Here is a 22,521-nt window from a genome sequence, read left to right as displayed (position 1 = left end):
GGATAATTTAAGATAAGAAAAGCTAGCAAGAAACAAGCCAAGCTAAGGCTGGGGATTTATAATTAAGAATAAATCTCTATGCATGATTTATTTAGGAGCTGGGAGGCGGCCCCCCCAAAAGTGCAAAAACAACCAACTACAAAGGTCTTCCCACATTGCCATTCCAAGTTACAGAATCTCATTCTTTACCAATTAATGCCCTTACTTTAACCATTGACACTCTCCGAGGCTGAGACTTGAATTTTTTCTGTTTTTGAAGGCATATTCATATTTTATTTTCAGCCCAAGACAGGGAAGAATGGCCTCGGTGTACCGTTCCCTCTCTTGTTGCAGCAGGCACAGCCACGGTCCCCTCAGCAGGCCAGGAAAGCCATCCCAATCCTTCGTTAGGCACTTGTGAATGGGGAAAGAGGGCCAGTCTTGTGGCTAGCGCCGAATGGCTTCTCTGATGTGCCAGGGCTGGACGGCATCGCCGTGAGCCTCAACACCACAGGCGGGTGCTCTTTTTCCTCTTTCTCTGCTCCTTTTAGTGGAGTCTTGTCCTGCACCCCCATTCCCCAGGGATCCGGATGTGGCTCTCCCGGGATGCTGTGATCCAGAAGAGGGCGCTGTTGGTGTAGGAGGCGGTGTGTTCTCAGGAGCGTGTGGGCAGGACTTCAAGCAGGCCCCCTCAGCAGAGCTGTGATACTGAATGGAGGTTGCAGAAATGGCACGGCTCAAGGGGTCCCCTGCCTTGGATACCATGTCCTGCCAGATCCACTCACTGTGCTACTGTTTCATGTGCTAAATATGCCAGCATTTCCATCGCTGTAACATCCGGCTTCATCGCCACGCTGCCGCGGTCCAGCCAGTCTCGAAATTTGGAAGCATTTTTGGAGAAACTTAGCTGTCGGCTTTTACAGACTTCTGCATATTGAGCTGAATCCGTAGTTCGAGTCTGCCTTTCTGCTCTCTCCATTCTTCCCTGTTTAACATCATCAAGTTCGTTGTCTTCAAACGTTGCCAGAAGCTCTCCTATCTGGTCAATAGAGTCGATTGAGTCCTGAGTGATCTTCTGTCTCTTGTTTGTACTGCTGCTGCCGCCACTCAGTTTTTCTTCCAGGAGGTCATCCTCGTCAAGGCCTTTGATGGTCTTTGATTTGCAGTCACAGATAACCATGTGTTTTAGAAGTCTTCTCAGTTTCTTCTTACCTTTTCTCATCAAGAACAGAAGATCTTCAGCAGAGATCACCCTGCTCCCCACAGCTGAGAGACGTGCCGTAACAGGTTCATTAGTTGTGTGTGAACCACTTCTTCGACTAAAACTGCTGTTTCATGGAGAGGCCTCCTAGCATCACCTGAAGAAAGCACCATGCTCTGCAGTTCTGCAGCAAAGCTTATAGCCTTCCCTGTATTCCTTCCACTGCTTGACGTGGCAGTAGACATCCAGCTAGCTGCAGTATGATTCGTCTCTGACACGTGAAGGCACGTCTGCGTGTCCCGCAGGGAGAATGAGAGGGGGCAGAGATGGCACCGTGTCTGTGGCGGTGGCAGTTCCGGACATGATGGGCAGGGGGGCAGGGAATGGAGGGACAGAGATTGTAGAAAGGGAAAAAGGTGATTGGGCTAGGCTGAAGGGGGTGGGGGCACAAGATGGCGAGAGCGCCCCTCTCGAGACTTGAATTTTAGTTGTAATTCAGCCAGCCTTGTAATGAGGGCTTCTTTTTGATTTTTCTGCAACTTGAGCTCTGTGGCTGCTGGAGAGAAGATTTTCTCCCAGGGTGCACTTAGAAACCTGTAAAGTCTGAAGTTTAGACTGTTGATGTGCCTCTGGAGGTGGTCAGTTTTATCACTGAGTTCACTGTTGGCCTTCACTGCATTCTGAGATGCTAGAAGTTGATTAAAGTTATCACAGAGTTTATTGTTTTCCTTTGTCACTTTACCCAGAGATGCCAGGACCACCTAACCTGCGTATTGTTTTCCTTATTGTTCCACAATTTGTCAAAAGTTGTATATACAGAGCCACCAAATTCCTTTCCTCTCACAACCGTTGAATCAGGATACTCAAATGCATTTGTCTCAATACATTTGTATTGACTTGTTTATTTGTTTTTGAGATGGAGTCTGGCTACATGGTTCAGGCTGGAATTCACTAGGTAGCCCATGCTGATCTGGAACTCGAAGTGATCCTCCTGCCTCAGTCGCTTAAGTACTAGGATCACATGTGTGTGTGCCACCATTATGTGCCATTTTAAAATAGACTTTTCATTCTAGAATAACTTCACATTTATAGAAAAGCTGCAAAGATAGTACAGAGAGTTCTCCGGAGCCCTCCCTGCTGTGTGGGGGGCAGATGGTGTCTTGCAGACCCACAGGCAGCTGTGACTCTGAGGAGAGAGCCCTGGCTCCTTCTCCACAGAGACCCCAGAACATCTGATTGGTGATCTGCTACTGCCATCTCCCCACCCCGGTTTCTCGTTTGGAAACAGGAGCAAAATCACTGTGAAGGTGGAGTAAGTCCTTGCCCTGCCTGTCTCATGTGAGCTGAAGGGCCCTGAGAAGACATTCCGCTCAAAGAGCAGGCTCCTCATCAGTGAAGGGAAGAGGACGAAGCCTTCCCACGAGGTCTGGGTGGAAGGGGAATTGTTTCGTGCTTGGCTTCTGCATTGTCTGCCTTTCCTTTCTTTACCCCTAAGTCATGTTTTCCCGGCTTTTCCTTATGCTGAGTTTTATTTGTGGTGTAAAAATGGTAGGTCAGATATCTGCATGATATATGCAAATACTCCCAGAGAACCTGTTCTGAAATGCTCACAGCTCCTGATACTGAGAGAGAGAGAGAGAGAGAGAGAGAGAGAGAGAGAGAGAGAGAGAGAGTTGGAAGGAGCAGGTGAGAGGGGAGAGGAAGAGAGAAAAGAGGGAGAGAAGAGAGGGAGGCAGAAAGGAGAGAAGAAAGAGGTGATTGGTGACCCTTAAGGACCTCACAGCCTTGAGGTTCTTTGCACCAAGAGAAGCAGAATGTAGGCTGAATACTTTTATGCTAGGAGTAGTCCCCAGCTCTGTCTGGAAATTTCCAGGAGGCGGCTGCTTCAGTACATATGTCTGAGAAGAGCTGATTTGTTCTAAAAGGAGCAAGTGCGTGGGTTGCCGCGCACCACTGCTCAGCGTCACCCTCCCCTCGCCCACTCCTCCCAGCACCAGCTCGGCTTCAGTTTAGGAACTCCGCTCCTTTTTCCGGGCTTCCTGGGCCCTTTTCTTCAGTTCCATGATGGCAGAGACCCTGGACCACCCATTTTAGAGCTGGGTGTCTCAGTCTTGTCTACGCTTTACTTTCGAATCTCTTGGGGGAGATTTGAACCCCTGGAAGATTCTGATTGCTTTGAGACGGACTGTAGCTGTGTACCCCAGGCTGTCCTTGAACTCACCTCAATCTTCCTCCTCCAGCCTCCCTGGTGCTGGGATCACAGGCACACACTACCATGTCCATCAAGCACTTCTGTTTAATTGGACAAGAAGAGGCCGGAGTTGATTTTTTTGTTTGTTTGTTTCTTTCTTTTTTTTCTTTTTTTAAAGAGCTTTCCAGGTGATTTAAAGGGATTAAGAACTACTGCTTTCCGCCACAGGCTTCCAGATCACTTCAGACAGAAGGCAGAGACCTGTCAACGCTCTCTCAGCAGCACACACAGATGTTTGTTGGATGAGTGAGCTGACTTGCTCATCAGAGCGCTAGAGAGGCCTTTGGAAGCCATGGAAGGTTGGAGAGATGGTATCAGTTTTTGGACTCTAGTTCAAACTTAGTTCTACTGGAAGAGCTCACATTTATCCGTTATTATATATTTTTTAATTGCTTCCAAGTAAGATATGCGCTACACTCTGGATCAAATGTCTCCCATCGATCCATCTGTTCAACACATGGTCCTGGGTGGTGCTACTAAGAAGTGCTGGTGCCTTTGAGAGGCGGGGCCTGATGGCGGGCCGGTCTTGAGCCACCGGGGAATGCGATTGAAGGGGTTGGTTGTGTGGCCTTGTCATTTCCTCTTTCTCTTTGGCCTCACCTGGAGGTGAGGTAAGCAGATTATTATGGCCCGTACCTCCTGTTGTTGTGAACTGGCACCCCTCGAGGCCTGAGTGCACCGGGGCTGCCTGACTGTGGATTAGAACCTCCAAAACTGTGAGCCAAAGCAACACTTTTTGGTATGTTGCTTGTTCTAGAGGCAGGATGCTGCCCAGTACAGTATAGAAGCTGCTGACTGCGACACAATTCGGCCTTCCATGCAAGTGAGTAAGGGAGGGTTCTCCTGATACGTTAAAATAGTCCAAAGAAGGGGGAGAATAATCCAACACATACTAATTAACAAGTTAAATTGGAGGAGTTGTTGTTGTTTGAGAAAGGGGTTTGATATGTAGCCCTGGATGGCCTGGAACTCGTTTTGTAGAGCAGCCTGTCCTTGAACTCACAGAGATCTACCTGCCTTTGCCTCCTGAGTGCTGGGATTAAAGGCATTTGCCCTTATGCTAGGCCCACAAATTGAGTTTTATAATTCAAGAATAATTGAATTACAATTATTTAGGGGGCTGGAGAGATGGCTCTGGTTAAGAGCACTCACTCTTCTTCCAGAGGACGATTTGGTTTGATTCCCAGAACTCACGTGGCTGCTCACAGACATCTGTGGGGAGCCCAGAACTCTCTTCTGGCCTCTAAGCACAAGGCACGCACATGGTCCACAGACATACATGCAAGCAAAACACTCATAGACAGACATGAATAAACCTTAAAAAACAATACTGCCAGGTGGTGGTGGTGCACGCCTTTAATCCCAGCACTCAGGAGGCAGAGGCAGGCGGATCACTTGAGTTTGAGGTCAGCCTGGTCTACAGAGTGAGTTCTAGGACAGGCTCCAAAGCTACACAGAGAAACCCTGTCTCTGAACTTAGGAGGCTAAGGTAATAGGATTGCTCTGAGTTCAGGGCCAACCTGGGCTACATAGTGCCAGACAGCCCAGGCTTCAGAGTGAGAGTCTGTCTCGAAGGCACCAACACAAAAGAGAATACCTACATGTATACAATTATGAATTCAGCTTAACCAGATAGCCATTTCTCCTAGCAGACTTTATTTTTGGAAAATTTTAGATCTACAGACAAATTGTGAAGACAGTACAGGGAGTTTCCACATACCCTGCCCCTTGTTTTCTCCTAGACAGGACATGTTGGTAACAAACACGTCAGAGTAGATGAACCAATATGGACACACTAAAGTTTGTACTCTTAGCATGTTCCCTCATGACCTCTGTCAGAAGCCTACATTATTTTTAGTTGTCATGTATCCATAGGCTCTTCTTGGTTGTGACAGCGTCTCTCTTCTCTTTCCCTTCCCACCCCCTTCCCTTTCTCTCCCCATCTCTGTGACAAGGTTTGACCCTGTTAGTCAAGGTTGGCCTTGAACCTGAGATCCTCCTTCCTCAACCTCCCCAGCGCCAGGATTGCCACTACGTGGGGTTATGCCTAGCTCCCCCTTTCCTCCTCCCCCTGCTTCCTCTCATCCCCCTCACCTCTCCTGGGTCATTTAGAGAAGTGTGGTCCTCAGGTGCTTTTCCTGTGGCCTCTCGTGCACTGCTCCTTAATTTTGCTGCCTTAATTGTTTCCAGCCTTGGCCACTGGGAGAACTGGGGGAGCTCCTGAGTTCCGTGGAAGATTACCACCCCCGCTTCCTTGCTTTCTGGCACCAGAAGATGCCACAGATTCATCATATGTATTTTCTGCTACAGATATAACCGTTGAGAAAGACATTTGAATTTCTTATATACTTCTTAAGTTTAGATTAATGTATTTTTTTCTTAGAATAATTGAAGATTTAAAAAAAATGATTGGAGAGGTATGTTGGGATGCTGGGGTCTATAGTATTGGCCAGCTTAAAAACTTCGTAAGTTTTTACCATTCACTTTCTTGGTTGAAATAAATACTATTTTATATTCAACCTGGTATTCATGACTTGGAATATTTTCTTTAAAAGAGTCTGACAACCTGTAAAAGTGTTAGGCTTCTCTCTTGGTGTTCCCAGTGCCCTCTGGCTGCCTATGTGAGCTGAAATAAGTCTAGGTTTTCAATCGTCATGGTGGAGTGAGACAAAGGAAAAACCACAGAAAAACAAAACAAAAAGATGGATAAAGGTGCCTGCTGTCACGTATGATGACCCGAGTTAGACTCTCAGGCCCCACAGAGGGGAAGGAGACAACTGATCCCAGAGAGTACTTCTCTGACACCTCTCTGTGGTACACAGCGCCCCCCCCCCATGAAAACACACACACACACACACAAACACATACACACACACCCCAAAGAAGAGAAAGAACCAACCAACCAATCAATCAATCAATTAATCAATGAAAATTGAAACATGTAGCTCAGTTTGTGAGCCACGACTTCTGAACTTTCCCTTCAGCTAATTGCTGATCATGATCCTTTGTAAACACGCCTCTGCCAACAGTGTAGATTCAGTTGTTACATTCATTTTTAAAGATTAAAAATATATGTAGCCAGGTGGTAGTGAACAACTTTAATCCCAGCACTGGGGAGGCAGGGGCAGGTGGATCTCTGAGTTTAAGGCCAGCCTGGTCTATAGAGAGTTCCAGGACAGCCAGGGCTACACAAAGAAACCCTGTCAAAACAACCAAATAATAATAATTATGTGTATGAGTGTTTGCCTGCATGTCTACCTACAAGAAATTGTGTGTGTATGCCTGGTATCTTCAGGGTCCAAAAGAGTGTATCAGATCCCTTGGAACTGGAGATACAGTCAGTTGTAAGAGACCGTGTGGGTGCTGGGAACCAATGTCAGGTCCTTTGCAAGAGCAGCCAGTGCTCTTAACGGCTGAGTCATCTCCCCAGCCCCTTCAGTTTTTTTATTCAGTGTTTCATTAAGCACATGTTGCTTAATGCAATTCAGTCAGTGCATGCTCAGTGAGAGTGGTCTACATCATATTCTTCTTCCTGAGCACAGCTGGAAATAAAGCAAAACAATGCCTCTAACTCCAAGAAGCCCATAGTGGGGAGGGGTATAAGGTAGGATGGTCTGTGGATAATTACAAATGGACCATGAGAGGACTCTGGGTCACACTCCAGGAGCATCTCATTCTCTTCCGGGCGTCAGGAAGCCACCACAGAGCAGAGGCTGTTTGCACTAGATTCTGAAGGATGAGTCCATGTTATAGTGTAGTAGCATTTTCTCATTGGGATGCCAGTCTGCAAATAATGACATGGAGACTTATTATTTATTTATTTATTTATTTATTTATTTATTATTAATTATTATAAAAGCTAACTTACATTAACCCATATTTTTCAATCTACATTTGTTGTGGGATATTTTGATTGCACTCAGATGACTAACCTACATTTCTTAATTATCTTAAACAGTTTGTAATAATAGCCTTTAAGGACCAGAACTTTACATACATTCTTCCACGTGGCTCATTTCCTCACCTCCATACTGCCCAACCTGCTTCTTTGGAGTCTGGCTGGCGACTCCTCCTTTCTTCTTCCCAGAGTTCTCTCTCTGCCCGGAAGTCCTGCCTATCCTCTCCTGCCTTGCTATTGGCCATTTAGCTCTTTATTAACCCAATCAGAAGGTGCCTTAGGCAGAGACACACCTTCACAGTGTAAACAAACATTCTGCAACATTATGGGCTAGAGTGGGGCCGCCAGAGGAAGGCTTAGGGTTGTAAGATCTGTCCTGCCAGGCACATGCAAAATCCCAGGGAGGTGAGTGAGCTCAGGGCTTAGCCAGGCTTATTTCAATGTCCTTTCCTAGATTAATACTTCCTGTGTCAGATTCCTGTCTGCAGCTCTAACCTCTGTGCAGTTCATAGCAAATGGTAAGTGAAGGAGACCCCCAGGCAGTGGAGGTTCCCTCCTGGATCCTGGATTGGGCACAAACCACATCCAAATGCCTGTTTTCACGGAGATATCCTTTGTTAAGGAGGGAAGAAAAAGTTAAAGTGACTGCTTTCTGACTCAGGCAGAAAAACAGCAGCAAATGACCTTGCAGGGGTAATTTTTTTTCTTTCTTTTTTAAAGATTGATTTATTTATTATGTATACAGTGTTCTGTCTGCATGTATCCCTGAAGGCCAGAAGAGGGCACCAGATCTCATTACAGATGGTTGTGAGCCATCATGTGGGTGCTGGGAATTGAACTCAGGACCTCTGGAAGAGCAGTCCGTGCTCTTAACCTCTGAGCCATCTCTCCAGCCCGCAGGTGTAATTTTTAAGAAGAGAAAAAGGGGAAGGTCTGTGATAGAATGGGCTAGGATGTGGTGGTATGTTTTGATTGGGCATGTTAATTAGTTAGGTGAATCAGAAGGGACTTTTGATTGCTGGACTTGAATACTTTGATGGCTGAGCTTTGGTGGTCAGCCTCAGGAGGAGGAAGTGGCCAAATAAGGGAACAGACCTTAATGGCCAGAATGTGATCTAATGGTTTTTAGCAAGGCAGAGGGAATGGGAGAGAAGGGCAAAGCCTGCCAGAGCCATGTACACCATGCTCGAGCTGGCCAGAGCCCCTTCAGCAGGAGCTTAAGAAGAGTATTTGTTGAGAGAATGAAAGAAAGCAGATACCCTATTCCAAACTGATTTCTTTCTTTCTTTCTTTCTTTCTTTCTTTCTTTCTTTCTTTCTTTCTTTCTTTCTTTCTTTCTTTTTTTTTTTTGACAGGGTTTCTCTGTGTAGTTTTGCGCCTTTCCTGGATCTCATTCTGTAGACCAGGCTGGCCTTGAACTCAAAGAGATCCGCCTGCCTCTGTCTCCCGAGTGCTGGGATTAAAGGCGTGCGCCACCACCGCCCAGCACTAAACTGATTTCTTTAAGTTATAGGAATTCTTAAGGATGTCATTTCATTTATGTATTTGTGAGTGTGTCTCTGTGTGTGTTTGCCATCTGTGTGCACACTGTCTGTGTGCAGGTGCTGTTGAATGCCAGAAGAGGGTGTCAGGTACCCTGGAGCTAGAAATAGAGGCCGTTGCGAGCCACCTGACATGGACATGGACAAGAACTCAGGTTCTTCAGAAGAGCTCTTACCCATTAAGCCATCTCTCAAGCTCTGAGTCATAGGAATATTTGGACACGGAAATGGCCTCATCAGATTGCATATGATAGCAAAAAAGTCTCCAGAGAACTTAAGTATCCTACAGGAGTAAAATGCCTAGAAAAAGCATTGTATGTTTGCTACCAAAACCAAATTCTATGTACTATTAATAATAATAAAGATTATTGTTGTGAATTTAGAAAGATTACTTATATTGTGTATGACATGAGGAAATTACAAGAATAATTATGTAAAATAGGAACCATTCATAAATTGCACATATACACATATGTACTTATGAAGTATCTGGAGGGATTTTTGCAAATAAGTTATGGATTAGTTCAATTTTATCCTTTTTGGTTATTTACTTTTCCTAATTCCTCCATCTATATGAAATGTACAACAATAGAAATGTTCTTAGAAAACAAAAATTTTGTGTAAAAATGTTTACAGAAAAAACAAGTAAACAGAGCTTCCTTTCAGAACACAAGCACCCTCCCCCACCTGTGTGTGTGTGTGTGTGTGTGTGTGTACAGCCATGAGCATATGACACAGTTATATGGATATTCTAGTACTTTACTGCCTCACATCAAGTGAGTGTTCCCTAATCATCTCTTTCATTCTCATGACAGCCCCGGAACATAAGAGTGAGTGAGAAGGATCTAAGTATTGGGATTTGTGGCTCAGCACCCAAGTTCACATGGCTGGTACCTGGCTGAGCCTGAAGTCATCCAAGGCCTTGGCACTTCAAGGACCACAGTATTTTTCTTTCCTATCCCAGAGATTATCCTGAGGGAGGCAGAGAGCCATAGTAATATTTCAGGGCTTTTTCCTGTCATCATAGCCTTTGAAAATGATAGCATAAATGTCCACACAAATCCTTAAGTTAAAAAACATTTGTTACAGAAGTCTGGTCTAACGTCAGTAAAAAGTCATTGTCTGCATAAACACCTGAAAGATGAATGCAGTAGGATACATTGCCAAATGCCATTCTTTGCGATAGAGTGTGAAATAAGAATCTGTGTTTGTTAGAAGCTCATGGGCCAGCGAGTCTGGAGTGTACAGCCAAGTGGAGAGACAACCAGAGGACTCTACCTCAAAACAAGGCAGAAGCATAGCATTGACTTCTGAAAGTTGTCCCTAACCACTATGGCACAGCATGTTTGCGAGCGCGCGCGCACACACACACACACACACACACACACACACACACACTTAATTTTTTTTTTTTTTAAGAAAATAATTTTTGGCTGGAGATGGCTCAGTGGTGGAGGGAACCTGCTGCTCTTTCAGAGAACTCCAGCTCTGTTCTCAGCACTCATTTGGGTGGCTCACAACCATGTGTAACTTGAGCTCCAGGAGATCTGACGCCACAGCCTCTCATGGCACCTGACTCTCGTGCCCATACCTGTATGTAGGAACATAAACATACATATAATTAAAACTAATAAAATCTGAATGTGGTGGCACACGCCTTTAATCCCAGCATTCAGGAGGCAGAGGCAGAGGCAGGTGGATCTGTGAGTTCCAGACCAGGCTTGTCAATATAGTGAGTTCCAGGACTATACAATGAGACCTTGTCTCAAAACAAACAAACAAATAAAATTAATAGAAGTAAATATTATTATTATTATTATTATTATTACTATAATATTTGAGACAGGGCCTCACTATGTAGCCCTGGCTGTCTTGGAAATCACTCTGCAGACAAGGCTAGCCTCGAACTCATAGAGGTCTGCCTACCTCTGCCTTCCAAGTGCTGGAAATAAAGGCATCTACCACCAAGCCTGGCTAAAAAAAATTTTAAAGAAAAAAAATTTGTGTCTGTTCTTGTAGTTGTATCAGGGAATATTAGGAAGTTACAACTAAAAATGTTCACTTCTCAAAAATTGTTTTTTATTTTTACAGCATTTTAATTTTGAACCATTCGAAAAACCAAAATTAAGCCAGGCACCCATGTAATCTGAGTGCCTGGGAGGCTGAGGCAGAGAACTGTGAGTTTAAAGCTAGCCAGGGGCCCTAGAATAAAACTGTCTCAAACAAACAAATATCTAAGATTGGTTTTAACCCTAAAATTAAAACACTTTAAAATGCAATAAATACAACAAAATGCTCATTTTTCATAGTAGGGAATCAAGAATACTTATTCCCTTCCTTTTGGCACATCTGGATCTCAGTGTTTCACAAGTGTGAGAAGGAGTTATTTTCAAACAACTTTCAAACTTATTTTAAAAAGACTTCAGTCTTTCTACTTTGGTTGGAGACAGGAGTTAAGATTTCTGAAGGGTTCCATGGCATCTTGTAGGCTCCTGTAAAAAGAAGCTCGATTTTCACCTGAAACTGTCAACTGCTGCTGCCTGCCAGGCTGCAGAGATGCATTCTGGACCTGGTTTCCATTCCCAGAATTCCCTCTGGAATTGCAGTCGGGAACACCACTCCACTCAAAGGTGAAATCAGGCTTCCCATCTCAGGGTCATTCCTCCTCCGCCCCAGGCAAACCCAGATAATGCTTGAAAAACAACCCAGGACACCTACCTTAAAGGAAATCAAAGGATTTCAAAGCTGAAGTCCAGAGGTATTTTCTGGGTCTTTAGCTCTTGAGTGACTGTGAATTTAATGTATTTTTAACTCAATTCAAGCACGTCTCCCTCAGGAGATGCATCCCCGGTTTCTCGGCCGAGTTGCCTTGCGTTGTATCCGTGAAGTTTGGCTGGGTGTTTGTTGACACATTTTTCTGGGCAAGGCTATTTGAGAAACGCTGACATTTGCCTAACTTCCTCTCCAGGCAGAAGCTGGGTTTGTCTCCCGGGCCCTGCTGGGGCTCCAGTCTCTTTCTTGGAAGGGAAGAATCTGCTTTCGTCTTCACAAGCACGTTCCAATTTCTAGTCTCCTTCCTTTATTTTCCTCTCCTGATTTGACTCAGCCTGGACGCTTCCAACCACGCTGTCTCCCTAGGCACTGACTTCTCTGCTCGCCCATCTGAAAAGGACAGTAGGGATCTTTTCAGGTTTGAATCAGGAATCACCTTTGCCTCACGATCACCCCCACAGCTTCTCCAGACCCCACACACACACACTTGTAAGTTTTCCATTCATTAAAGAAGAAAGCAATTTTGAATACTGTGAGAACAAAAACAAATGTGCTTGATTATACAAAAATTTAAGTCTTGGCACATTTTTGATTACTGCAGGACGCACCACAACTTTAACATTTTCAAAGTTGATCGGTAGTTTGGTTTTATAATTACCAACAACACCCAACAAAAAGCCTACATACACCCTTGTAAATCTTTGTTGTATGGGCCACTTTGAGGCCCCACTACTTACTCCTTAGTTAGTTTTCATCTAAGGGAGATGAATTGCTGGAGGAAGGAGGACAAGGAGGAGAGGAGGCTAGACAGACAGAGTACGACCAAGACAGGAGTGTACCCCAGGGGCAGTAGATGGTCTAAGAAGAGGTTGGTGTTTGGCTTTAGAAGACAAAGATTTGGCATAGCTCTACACATCGCCTACTGACCAGGAAGTCTGGGACAGCTCATCTGTAAAGCTGGAGTAACCACTGCAAGGGGCAAAGGTGGAGACTGAATGAAACGGTGTAAGTGAAAACTGTTTGTAAGCCAGGTTTCCCACAAAGAACCTAGTTATTATTCAAGATGTTATAGATCATGGCTTAGGACACCCATGAGGCGGCTCAGCCGTGGGGAACGACAAAATGGCCCGCTTAGAAGTCCCTCTGCCTGTGTCAACGTGTTGGTGACCTCTGCTGACCTCAGAGGTGCCAACAGCACTGAAATGACCGAATGTTGTCGTCTGGTGTAGAACACTGGTATGGGAGCCCGGCTGCCACTCAACCCCATCGGCCAGGGTGGGCTGGACTTGGATCACAGCTCTTCTTTCTGCAAGTTTAACATCTTTGATCTCATTCACGAAATAACAGCGCTTGAAATAACCCTTGTCTTAAACCTACTAAAAAGACTCCCAAATTTCCTGTTGCTTTTTGGGCCAGCACCTCCTTGTAAGCAACCACTGGAAATGTCAGCAGAGACCCTATCCAGTGAAAAGGGTCCTGATCTGTCAGAGAATGGTTCTCTTGAACAAGCTTCTTTGTACACAGAAAATAATTTCATGTGTCTGAGCTCCAGTGTCCCCTTTTATGAAGTGAGAAGCCCAGCCCGAAGGTGTCTTTCTTGTCTGTGCACTCCCGGGCACCCTCTCAGGCCTGTCCATCCCAGTCCCTCACCAGGGAGTCTCCTGTCCCGTGGTGATTGGCTGTGTGCTTTGCATTCTTTGATAGGTAGTTCTACATATCCTGCATTGAACATACCTGCCCCCAATAATCACGGCTTTCCCCTTTTTCTCTTTTGCTTATTTATTTATTGAGACAGGATCTTAAAACAACAACAAAACAAAACAAAACAAAGAAACCCAGAACTCCCTGGACAGACTAGGATGACCTTGAATTCGGGGATTACAGGCATCTGCCACCACACCAAGTTTATTTGCTGCTATAGACTGAACCCAGAGTCTCGAACATGCTAATGAAACGTTCTACCAAGGGCGCTAGATCCCTGGCCTGCTGGCCTCCTTTCTCTATTCTGTCAGCCTTAGTCTCCTGGCCTAAGTGTGCTCCTCAGTCTGTTCTCCGCGTGTATTTATGCATGCTGATGTTTCTAAACTAAAACCCGATCAAAGCCTTTTTCTTAGTTATTTTTGGTTGGCACTGGGTTTCATTGTGATGTTGTGATGCTTTTTTCTGATTCTGTCATCACGGTTTCTTCTCATTTGCCCTGCACTGCTTCTCCCATCCTTCCCTCCCCACACTTGCCGTCTCCCTCCCCCTCCCCCTGACATGGCTTCCTCCACTCCCCACCCCCACCCCCGCCACCCGCCATCTGCTTTCATGACACATATATTCCATTACTCTCTCTTGTTTTGCTCAAACCAAAATCCTTTGACCAATTTATTCCTCTCTTCTTTATTACATTAAAAGAGATTTAAAAATTTTATACCAATTTCTTTGTAACTTTAACTTTCTTAATTTCATACTTACAGACATTTGCAAGGATAGTAGATTTCCCAACTATTTTTAACCCAGACTTACCAAATATTACATTTTACTACAAATTGCCCCCCCTTTCTAAATAGAAAACGTGTGTGTGTGTGTGTGTGTGTATGTGTGTGTGTGTGTGTGGTGTGTGTGTGTGTGTGTGTGTGTGTGTGTGGTGTGTGTGTGTGTGTGTGTGTGTGTGTGTGTGTGTGTGTGTGTTCCTGAGCTATTATACACAGGATTCTTCTTTACCCTTAAATACTTCAGGGTATTTCTTTCAGATTTTAAAAATTACCTATGTATGTGTTTGTGTGTGAGTATGTGTACAACATGAGTTCAGAGAAGGTGTCAGATCCCATGGAGGCAGGGCTACAGATGGTTGTGAGTGCCAGGAACAGAGCTGGGATCCTCTGCAAGAGCAAACCGCTGAGTCATCTCTCAGCCCCACCCCCACGATCAGAATCAGGAAGTCCATGTCAGTATGATATTATCTGCACATAGAAGGCTGTTAATGGTTTATACATTTCCCTAATCACATCCTTTACAAAGGAACATTCTGGATCATGTTTGTGTTTGCCTGTCACGGTTTGGCTTTTCATCTGAAACAGTCCCTAGCTTTATTTTGTATTTCTTAACATTGACTTTGTTAAGGAATAGAGGCCAAGTTGGCTTTGAACTCGGGGTTTCCTGCTTCAGCTTCTGTGAGGCTAGCATTTGTTTTTTCTTTTCTTTTTTTCCTCCTTCTCTCCCTTCCTTCATCCTTCCCTCAGTTTGAACATGCCTGATGCTTCCTCGTGACTGGAATATAATTCAGCTTCTTTTCAGGAGAGTCAAGGAACTACACTGTTTCCCTCAGCGCTTTGCTTTGTGTCAGCACCAGCCGTTCATTTGTCCTATTTACTGTTAGGGTTACGGATTGAATGCCCCCTCCCTCCCCATTCATATAGGCATCCTAACCATCTGTGGTGGTTTGAATGAAAACAGCCCCATAAGCTCATAGGGCACGGCACTATTAGGGGGTGTGGCCTCCTTGGAGTAGGTGTGGCCTTGTTGGAGGAAGTGTGTTACTGGGGATGGGCTTTGAAGTTTCTGAAACTCAAGCCAGGCCCAGTGTCTCTCTCTCTTCCTGCTGCCTGCTCATCCAGATGTGGAACTCTCAGCTACCTCTCCAGCACCATGTCTGCCTGCAACCGCCATGTTTCCTGCCATGACAATGGACTGAACCTTGGAACTTTCAGCCCCAGTTAAATGTTTCCTTATAAGAGTTGCTGTGTTCATGGTGTCTCTTCATAGCAGCTGAAACCTTAACTAAGAAAACCATGTGTGGCTTTAGAAGGTGGGGTCATGAGAAGTGATTAGGTCACAAGGATGGAGCCCTTCCGACTCGTGTCCTTGTATAGGAGACTTCAGAGGTTAGGTTCTTTCACCCTTTATCTGCTTCAGGACATCACAGGAAAAGGCCTGCAGAACCCCGCCATGCTCTACCCTGGTCTCATGCTTTCAAATTCTAGAATTAAATATATTTCTGCTCTCCATCAGCTACCCAGGCAGTAGTATGTTGTTGTAGCAGCCTGAGCTAAAGCAACCAGCGATCTTATATTGAGTACTTATGGCTGGCTGGTACTGTTAAGACACCTCTGTGTCCTTCATAATTGATGATTATGTTTGGAGAGTTATTCTGAGACTTTAAAAACATCTAGTCAGCCCTCAAACTTTTCACTCAGTGTCTATTGATGATTCTTAGCTAGGGTTAATTCTATTATAATGGCCACTTTAAATCCTCATCCATCTCATGTTTATTAGTGATTTATTTATTTATTAGCTTTTTTCAAGACAGGGCTTCTATGTGTAGCCCTGGCTGTCCTGGAATTCACTCTGTAGACCAGGCTGGCCTTGAACTCAGAGATCCACCTGCCTCTGCCTCCTAAGTGCTGGGATTAAAGGTGTGTGCCACCACTGCCTGGCTTATTAGTGATTTATTTACAAATACTTTAAAATATTTATTTTATTGGTATGAATGTTTTGCCTGTATGTATATATGTGCACCACATGCTTGCTTGTTGCCTGTTGAGGTCAGAAGAAGATGTCTGTCCCCTGGAACTGGAGTTACAGACAGCTGCAAGTCACCATGAAGGTGCTGGGAATAGAACCTGGGTCTTTGGGAAGGGCAGCCAGTGCTTTTAACTGCTGAGCATTAGTGACTTAAATATTTGTTCTCTAAATTTTATTAAATTTTTTAGCATCTATTAAAAACGATGGTATTGTGTTCCCACTGATTTATTTATTCGCTTTAGGTTGGTGTACAAAGACACAGGTTCAGTCTTGGCATCTCATACACACGGGTGGTAATTCTTCATTCTCACTTGCTCTCCGACACCTGTTCTCTTCCGATTACACTGATTTCTTTTGTTTCCTATGTAACAATTCTATTGCCCTATTTCTCACCCTTCTTAAGATCTCTTCCTTTCCTCAGATCGCCTTTCTAGTCTTGTGACCTTCAAACACCTATGTACACATATGAAAATTAGATATTCCATATGAGAAAAAAATGATGTTTGTCTTTCTGGGACTGGATTGTTTCACCGAACATAATGATTTTGAGCTCTGTCCATTTTTTTTTTTCTTTCTGCAAATGTCATGGTTTCATTTTTCTTTAGGGCTATATAACCTGCTTTTCTTCTTTCTTTATTATCAATATATAAATTAGGATACGGAATGAATTTGAGGTAAAGACTGTGTGGATGTCTGGCTTCACTTTCTGTCCTACAATCTCAGTCTTTTAAATGGTTTAAGCGATGTTTGGGCATCTTAATGAAATGATCCATTGTAGTGGACAGCTGTTGGCTTTGCCTCCTGCCCCCTCCCCCTCCACTCTCCGGGTTTGTCCAACCTGTCCTTGCATAGATCCTCCAGCATCGGCCTCTTAAATGCTGGGGTTATAGGTGTTTACTGTAGTTGGGTTTTATTTTTTATTTTTTTACTCTTTGGGGGCCCACCACCCAGCTCCCAAATAAATACACAGAGACTTATTCTTACTTATGAATGCCCAGCTTTAACTTGGCTTGCTTCTAGTCAGCTTTTCTAACTTAAATTATCGCATTTCTCTTTAACTATGTTTTGCCACTGGGCTTTTTACCTTTCTTTATTCTATATGTCTTTCTTTCCTGCTTACTCTATGGCTGGCTATATAGCTGTGTGGCTGTGTGACTATGTGGGTGTGTGGCTGGGTGGCTGGGTGGCTGGGTGGCTGGGTGGCTGGGTGGCTGACCCCTGGCATCCTCCTTTCCTCCTTTTCTCTTCCCTAGGTTTCTCCTCCTATTTATTCTCTGCCCACCACCCCGCCTATCCTTTCTCCTGCTTGCTATTGCCATTCAGCTTTATTAGATTAATCAGGTGTTTTACACAAGGCAAAGTAACACAGCTTTACAGAGTTAAACAAATGGAACATAAAAGAATGCAACACATCTTTATATCATTAAACAAATATTCCACAGCATAAATAAATGTAACACATCTTAAACTAATATTCCACAACAGTATACCACCATACCCAGCTTGTCTCTTTCATTAACAGAACCTCTTCTTTTTCTGTAAGGACCACTACTCAGCCTGTAGGGTTTGGGACTGATCCTACTTCAGGATCAGGCATATAAATCAACCCTGGCATCATTTCCCTAACCACGATGATTGGTTTTGGGGTTGGGGGGGTCTAAGTCAAGTTAAGCCAATCAGAGTCAAGGAGACTGAGCTCTAACACGCCTGTTGTCATATTTCAGAAGAGGCAGTCTTTTTCTGTGGGACTTGAAGTTGTGAAAGTGTGAGCCCAGGCTTTCTGGACTCTTTGCTATGGACAGCTCAGGCAGAAAGCGGCAGAGTGAAAAGCAGAGACTTCCGTGGTAGAGACACAAAGTGCTGGTAGTTACCTGAGCCTCTGGTGCTGAGACTGGCCAGTCATCCCAGAAGACTCTGAAAAACAAAACCATGCCCCTACAGGTCCCAAGCCAGTTATTTGAAATAATGCTTTCGTTGTAGGTAACATTCCAATGTGAGTTTGTCCCTGGGGTACCAGCTATCAACACAACAGCCCGGCGGTGTAATGATGGTGAAACCTTTTCCAGGCAGGATATATCAGAGTTGGTTATAAACCTTTAGGTGAGCCAGAGGTGGAGAGTCTGTTAAAAATCTTTAGGTGAACTGGGAAGTGGTGGTGGTGGTGGCGGCGGCGGCGGCGGCGGCGGCGGTGGCGGCGGCGCACGCCTTTAATCCCAGCACTCGGGAGGCAGAGGCAGGCGGACTGAGCTACAGAGTGAGCTACAGGACAGGCTCCAAAGCTACATAGAGAAACCCTATCTCGAAAAAACAGCAGCAACAACAAAACCCTTAGGTGAGCCAGGTAGAGGTGGTGTATGTTCTTAATCCCAGTACTTGGGAGGCAGAGAGGCAGGTAGATCTCTATGAGTTAGAGTCCAGCCTGGTCTACAAAGTGAGTTCCAGGACAACCAAGGCTACACAGAGAAACCCTGTCCCAACACCCCCCACCAAAAACAAACAAATAAACAACAACAAAAAAAATCAGGTAATATTTAGTTGATGGATGTTATTATTAAGCAATAGGAGAAAAGCTATTTCATTTTTTTCTTTCGCTATTTTTAGAATTGGCCAGAAAAATTGTTCATCTGCATGGGTACAGTGTGCTGTTTCAGCACATTAATATCCTGTGTATGACTCAGGGTGCTGGGGCTGTCCATCATCTCAAACATTTAGCTGTCTTTGTGATGTGAATGCTCAAAATCCCCTTCTAGCTATTTTAAATAGCTCTATTGCTTATGACTGGAGTTGCTTTTCTGTGGGGTAGAACACCAGAGCGTTCCCCTTATCTGGCTATGATTTAACACTCACCTACCCTCACTGGTCTCTGGTAGTTACTATTCCACACAGCACCTATGAGCTCAGCTTCTCCAGAGTCCACATATTAGTGAAAAATCATGCCACATTTGATGTTCTGTCTTGGATTATTTCAGGTAACATTGTGATCTCCAGGTCCATTGTGTTGGAAAAAAAATAAGACAGAACTTAAATTTTTATTTTTTTTTTAATGGCTGAAGCTGGTAAGACGACCCAGAGGGTAAAGATGGTTGCTACCAAGCTTGATGCCTAGGACCCACATAATGGAGATAACCAACTCCCACAAGTTGTACTCTGACCTCCACACACATATGGCCCCCACATACACAAGCACAAACACACACACACACACACACACACACACACACACACACGGAATAAATAAAATACTTGAAAACTTGGCTAGATAGTACTCCATTGTGCATCTGCACCACATTTTTTTTTAAAACCTGTTGCTGGACACCTCGGTTGAGTTCACAGCAACAACTACTCATAGAACCAAAAGCAAAGTCATCAAAGGCAGCATTCCTACTAGTGATGCCTTCTGTAGCTGTCAGAGGGGTGTGATGATGGAACACACACGACTCTTCGGGAGCATCCCTGGCAAAATGCAGAGTCAGTATCCCAGCATGAGAGAGTGGCAGACAAGCCCAGCTTGCAAAACAATCTACTCAACCATAAGCCTGGGGAACGTCCTTGCATCTAGGAGCTGAAGTTCATTAACAAGGGGAGCAGAGAGGAGCTTACAAGAATTAAAGCCAAGTGCTGATTAGTGCTCATGATGCTATTTTTTTTTCCTGCTTTTCATGGGTTTGAAGTTGTTACCAGGCTGAACTAATGAAATGAAATACATGCTCACAGAGTACATGCTATTCGGACATCTCAAATGAGCGCATCTAGACTGTGCATCATTCAGCCCTTTCTATCAGCCCGTATTAGGAAATGTTTGTTATAATTATAGCTGATACTCATTTCAGATGATAGATAATAAGATTCTGCACCTTCTATTAACAAAAAATAAGATTACATGCTAGCTGCTTGGCTAGTTACTTTCACCAGTATATACCTTCCTTTTTCATTAAATACATGGGAAATTTAATCACGACGTCTGATGAAATTAAAGAGGCTATTTTGGCTTTTTAAATGAATAACTTAATTGCATTATTCCTAAAAGCTCACCACCAGAATTCACAACCCATGGGAACATCCATTTGTCAAAGAGGTACCTTCTTTTTGGCATCACCAGTCACATTAATAATAACCCATAGCCCAAAGGACTAGAGAAATGGCTCAGCAGTTAAGTGCTCTGGCTGTTCTTCCAGAGGACTAGAGTTCGATTCCTAGTACTCACATATGGCTCACAGCTGAATGTAACTCCAGTTCCACGGGACCTAACATCTTTTTATGACCACTGCAGGCAAAGCCAAACACCCATACACATAAAATAAATTAAAAATAAATAATAATAATAATCCACAGCTTGAGTCAATCTTGCAGTTTGGATAACTGTGTTGAGGTCCCCATTGTCATTTTGTGTTGGTAACTTGGTTGATTATTCCATCTGCATCAGGTTTAGCTGCTTTAGTGATCTTACTTATTTCTAAGTAAGGCCTCCCTGTGTATTCTTCTCTGAACTCATTCATGATCCTGAACACTGGTGTTCCATGGGTGCACAATGGTGCTCTACGCTGTCATAATATTTCACATGACAGGTGCTACAAAAGACACCACTCCACCCGACAACTCTACCCCGACTTCCTCTCTTTTGGCTTCTCCTCCTCCTGTCCTTTCCTCGGCCGGTATGGCTCTCTCTAATCACTCTTCCTGCTAACCCGGAAACACTCACTTTGTCACACACTTTTTCAGGAACTTCAGGAGTTCAGGAAAGTAGAGAGAAGTTACCTTCTGTCCTTCAGAAAACATTCTTCCACTTCTGTGAGGTGGCCAGTGGGGCCCTGCACACCATCTGGGAAAGCATCCTCTTCACTATGTCTGACTTACTCTAAAGTGTAAATGTTGTGGGCCCAGCCTGCCACCAGTGGACCCAGCACCCAGTCTCCTGTCCAGCCCGTATCACTGGACACTCTTCCTTTGTATATCAGGAAAGGTAGCCATTTGCTGTCTAAGGCAATCCCAGGGTTAACATATTATTCCATCTCTAGGCATTTCCTCTGTTTTTGCTTAAACCAAAACAATGCACTGTCCAAGGCCATTTCTCACCAGAAACTCTTGTGGAAATTTAACACTGGGACTCTTGAATAGACTGGACATTGTGAATATAAGTCTTAACTGATAATTGCTCTTATTGTATGTAGTTTTACTGTGTTAGAGTTAAAACTTTTCCTTTTTATTTAGACAAAAAAGGGGGAAATGTTGTGGAATAATCTTTTTGTACACTGTGAAGATGTTAATAAAAAGCTAAATGGCCAATAGCTAGGCAGGATTTCCAGGCACAGAGGGCACTGGGAAGAAGAAACGCAGAATCACCAGCCATATGGAAATCAAACAGCATGGGCATTACAGAGCAGAAGTAACCAAGCTGTGCAAAAGAAGGTAGATTAAAAGATATGGGTTAATTTAAGTTATAAGAGCTAGTTAAAATCAAGCCTAAGCTATTGGACAAGTTTCATAATTAATCATAAGTCTCCGTGTCGGCATTTGAGAGCTAGCTGGTGAGACAGAAAGACTTGGTACAACTGGCGTACGATGTGGGGCCATATATTTCCACATAAGACCTGAGAAAGCTTAAAGAAGAGTTCCAAACACACAAAAATGGAGCCAAATATGGCATCGTGCAGGCTCTCATGTGGTCTGCAGTACACAAACATGTCTCCTGGCTACTGCCTGCAGGCTTGAGGCGCCAGTATGCCATGAACTGAGCTGCATGGCGGTTTAAGGTTTTGCTCATGCAGACAGAACAGATTACAGATATGCAGTAAAGCAAGTTCAGACGGAAAAAAAAATCTCTAAACAGGTTACAGTGTGGTTAACAATGTATGTAGGCTTAAGAAAAAAAAAAGAAAAAGGATATAGACAGTCATAAAAAATAGTTTAAAAATAATAAAGTCTTTAAAGAGAGAAGTAATTAAAAAAAAAACAAGCCATATAAAGATAGGAAATATTATAACACGGAGGGTTTGGACCTTATATGGTGCTTTGTTATTTTGAATTTTTGAATGCTCATGAACAGACAACAGCTGCTGAGAGACATTGGATTGTGGAAAGGACTCCTGAATTAAATCAGCCTACATACTTTAGGAATGCCTTAACTTTAAAATGGAAGTCAAAAAATGTATTACATTGGGGAAGAGGTTATGCTTTTGTTTCCACAGAAAATGAAAGTCTGTGGATTCCTTTCAGGTTAATAGAGATCAGATTTGACCATTGGAGACCACTTGAGTATCTTGGCTACAGACTTGGGGGAAGAAGTCAAGAAAGATACAGGACAGGTGGCCTGTAAGCTGATCCCTCTGCCTGGGAATGGCTTGGAGACGAGATGAGACATGATAAATCTTGT

General features: G+C 44.0%; 1 pseudogene; it reads right to left on the bottom strand.

Moving 5' to 3' along the window:
• Window positions 1-353: 353 nt before the first annotated feature.
• Window positions 354-22,521, bottom strand: part of LOC114697128 — a 28,459-nt pseudogene continuing 6,291 nt past the window's right edge.

Source organism: Peromyscus leucopus, chromosome 12 (assembly GCF_004664715.2).
Source record: "Peromyscus leucopus breed LL Stock chromosome 12, UCI_PerLeu_2.1, whole genome shotgun sequence".
Classification (NCBI taxonomy): domain Eukaryota; kingdom Metazoa; phylum Chordata; class Mammalia; order Rodentia; family Cricetidae; genus Peromyscus; species Peromyscus leucopus.
This window is presented reverse-complemented; position numbering and strand designations above follow the sequence as displayed.